Below are 4,299 nucleotides of genomic sequence, written 5' to 3' on the forward strand. Positions count from 1 at the left end.
AATTTCGATTCTATGATCTAGTTTTTAACTTACGACGAATTTTAGAAATCATTTTTTAAACTTAATGAAATAAAGTAAATTTTGTTTTTAAATTCACACAAAACTTAAATTTAAAAAGCGTATTAATTTTATACAAAACCTACAAAAATAAATTCAGAATGGGGGGAGAAAACTAGTTCTTTAGTGTCTGCTAGTGGAAAAGACCAATCGGATTCCATTCTCGGAACTACACGAGAGCAGAACAACTAACTCTAGACAGCGTTTTCTTTTTAGAACATTTAAATCTCCCCACACTTAGGTAGCTGTGGTGTCGAAATCGTGGTTAACTTCATCGTCAATTTCTCTTGGACCATAATCAACTTGCATATCTGTGACTTTTGCTTTAAGCCATTGGTGGGATTCCTGTGTAATATCCACAAATTCAACTAGTTTTGCCTTTTCTTTAGGCGATAGATTGGATACTAACCGGTTACATAACTTAAAGTTCCCCTTGGTTCTAGCATCGCGAATCCGTTTAATAAGTTTCTTCATTGAACTATTAATAACGGGGTCATATAATTTCGTATCAACAACTAGGTTCTTTGTTACCATGTCATCATTAGGTGTTATTTCATCTTCCCCACACTTAGGCGTTTTATTATTGCTAAGCACTACCGTTGGAGTTGGTAAAACAATATGCTTCTCATCGATCGTTTTTATTGGTTCAACGGTTTTGGTTGGTGGAGATTTAGCCTTTCGACTCACAAAGGTGATCGATTTTTCATCATTACTAAGTGTCATTCTACCCTCTCTTACATCAAATAACGTCCCGGTGGACGCTAAGAATGGTCGACCTAAAATTAGAGGAATGTTTGAGTCCTCTTCTATGTCAATGACAATAAATTCGACTAGAAAGGTTAAATCACCTACTTGAACTGGTAGGTTGTCAGCAATTCCAACTAGGTGTTTAATGGTTTGATTAAAGATTCGAACACTCATTTTCGTTGGACTTAACTCACCTACTCCTAATCTCTTATATAATGAAAGAGGCATAACACTCACACTCGCACCTAAATCTGCTAGTGCATCATACATGACACAATCACTAAGTAGACAATGAACAATAAATTTACTCGGATCACCCAACCTTGGTGGAAGTTTTGGTGGAACTGTCTTTACCAGGTTTAATTCTACGATTTTTGTTTATCGCACTTTCTTATTCTTCTTCTTCTTTCCTGAGGTATCATAAACTTTATTACCTATTACTTGCTCATACTCAACTCCTTTTTTTGGAAACGGGATGGGTGGTCTGTATGGTGCCACCACTGGCTTTACATACTTGGGTAGTGGTGTTGTAACTTCTTCATTGTTATTCACATCTAAAACATTCCCATCTTCTAGTGCTGGTTTTTCAGAATTCGTTGACACCATATTAACATTCTCATTTTGAGGATTTACTTCAGTATTACTCGGTAGCTTTCCTTGTTCCCTCTCACTCATCATGCTAGCAAGAGTACCTACGTGTTTTTCTAGATTCAAAATGGAAGCTTGTTGAGTTCTTAATGACTGATCAAACCTCTCATTTGTTTGGGTTTGAGTTGCAATAAATTGTGTTTGAGATTCCATTAGCTTTGCCATCATTTCTTCCAGATTTGGCTTTTTCTCTTCGGTTTGTTGTGGTGGTTTATACAAGCCAGGTATTTGTTGATTGAAAGTGTTGTTTTGAGTTGGTTGGTTACTCGGAACTTGTTGGTTGTACGAGTTATTGTTGGGTCCATTTGGATTGTAAAGAATGTTTTGATTTCGATTAAAGTTTGGCATTGGCGGTTGATAATTATTTTGATAATTATTTCCCGGCCTTTGGTTCATGTAGGAAACATTCTCTCGTTGTTCCATGGTTTGTTCAATGTAACAATCTTTCATTAAGTGTGGTCCACCGCATTGCTCACAACTGATTCGTATCGCGTGAATATCTTTATTCATCTTTTCCATTCGTCTCTCGAAAGCATCTATTTTTGCGGAAACGGAATCAAAGTCATGGCTAGAATTGGCTCTAGCCGCTTTAGATGAACGAGAAATGTCTTTTTCCTGATGCCACTCATGCGAGTGGGAGGCTGTGTTATCAATGACTTTGTGAGCTTCGGTTGCGGTTTTCTTCATAATGGAACCACCAGCTGCTGTGTCGATATCTTTTCGTGTAGCAACGTTGACACCTTGGTAGAATATTTGTACTATTTGATAAGTGTCTAAACCGTGCTGAGGACATCCTCTCAACAACTTTTCGAATCTTGTCCACGCCTCATATAATGTTTCATTTGGCTTTTGCGCGAACGTAACAATTTCTCCTTGAAGTCTCACGGCTTTAGATGCCGGAAAGAATCTTTTAAGAAATTTCTCAACTAAGACATCCCATGTGTCAATCGCTCCTTCTGGTAACGATTCTAACCAATCTTTGGCTTCTCCCTTTAAAGTCCAGGGAAACAACATGAGATAGATCTGTTCATCCTCAACTTCTCTGATTTTAAATAGAGTACAGATCCTATTAAAGGTTCGAAGATGTTCGTTTGGATCTTCTTTTGGCGTACCACTATATTGGAACTGATTAGTTACCATGTGTAGGATTTGTCCTTTGATTTCATAATCTGGCGCATTAATGTCTGGCTTAATAATGGCGTGACCTTGGACCGTGCGTGTGGCTCTCATTCGATCTTCCATACTTAGAGGTTCCGTTATTTCCATATTTGAAATTGTTGAATCCGAGTCACTAGAAGATTCTGATTTAACGGTTTCTTCCTCGACAATCTCTGGATGAGTAATTTGTGGTTCAGGAGGAATAATTAGTGGTTCAGGATCTCTGAATTGTCCTTAAATATCCTCCGGGTTCTCAATTGTGAGGTCGGGTTCAAAAAATGGATTATCGAAAATTTGAATTGGAGTACCTATTCGACTAGATGATGATTCTAAAGAAAAATCAACGGCGATAATATTGGCAAGATGTCTTGTTCGAGTTACAGGTGGTGAACGTATGAAATGTGGTGAACGTTTTGCTCGGTGCATTCACTGAATATCCTATTAGTTATAAAGATAAAAATTATATAAGTTATCAAATTAATAGACTTTTCTGATTTTACCCACGTTTCGAATAGCCAATAGATGCAGCAGGTAGCCAGGACCCTTTAAATCGGAAGCCCACAACTCGCCACTAACAAATCCAACTATTACTACGAACCAGAAAATTTTGGATGTCTATCAATTTAACCACTTAATATAATTTTTCGTCGAAATTTAAAGAAAATATAGAAAATTCTATGTCCTAAAACCTAGAGCGTAGAAATGAGAAAGAAAAAGGGTGCGTCGAAAAATGTCGAAAAAAAATAAAAATAAAAAGTCGAAAAATAAAAATAAGAAAGTAGAGCGTCGAAACTTAAAAGTCTTAAAACTAAAAATTAAAACTTGCGTCTAAAGGTATTAAAGCTTAAAAGGAATTCTAAATCCAAAAAGGCAATAACTTAAAAAGCACTAAAATTTATTTAAAACTAAAGCGATAAGCGACGTCGTAAAATTCTAAAGCCCCTAAATCTTAATCTAAAGAAAAAGCACTTAAGGGATTTTACGGCAAAGCATAAAAATCTAGAAATATAAAATTACTACGACAAAAACTAAGTTTAAAACTAGTTACGAACGATAAATTACAAATTACGAATTAAATGATTAAAATATATAATTTATAAAAAGATATAAAAAAATATTATTTTTATATTATTATTTTATAAAAGTATTTAATTTTATAGTTAATAAAACTAAATTAAACTTAAAAATACAAATTAATTTAAAACTAAACTAAATATTAAAAAAAACTAAACCCTAATTACTAGTTAATTAATAATTATTATTATTAACCCTAACCCTAATCCGTACGTACCAGGTATCAGACCTGTCAGAAGACCTCATGCGGTCGCATGAGATTTATGAAACCGGGCCATGCGATCGCATGGATATGGATACCAGGCCTGTTCTTGGGCTGCTACAGTGATCGAGCCCGGTTACTTATTTAATTGTTTTTTTTTTTTGAGTTTAAAATTTATAGAAAATAATATGTAATTTAAATAAAACTTATTAAAATATTACTTATTAGTTTTTAAAACTTTTAACAAAAGAAATAAAAAATGTAAACTTTTTAATTTAAACACTTAAAAATTATAGATATATATTTTTCTTTTTTATGCTTATATATATATATATATATATATATATATATATATATATATATATATATATATATATATATATATATATATATATATATATATATATATATTT

At 33.6% G+C, this 4,299-nt stretch overlaps 1 non-coding gene across 1 annotated transcript; it reads left to right on the forward strand.

The window, feature by feature from the left end:
- The first annotated feature begins 2,227 nt into the window (after positions 1–2,227).
- LOC139895134 (small nucleolar RNA R71) lies at positions 2,228–2,334 on the forward strand. The gene has a single exon (XR_011775599.1). It is a non-coding gene; the product is annotated as a small nucleolar RNA R71 (small nucleolar RNA).
- Positions 2,335–4,299: the final 1,965 nt, after the last annotated feature.

This window comes from Rutidosis leptorrhynchoides, chromosome 2 (assembly GCF_046630445.1).
Source record: "Rutidosis leptorrhynchoides isolate AG116_Rl617_1_P2 chromosome 2, CSIRO_AGI_Rlap_v1, whole genome shotgun sequence".
NCBI classification, from domain to species: Eukaryota; Viridiplantae; Streptophyta; class Magnoliopsida; order Asterales; family Asteraceae; genus Rutidosis; species Rutidosis leptorrhynchoides.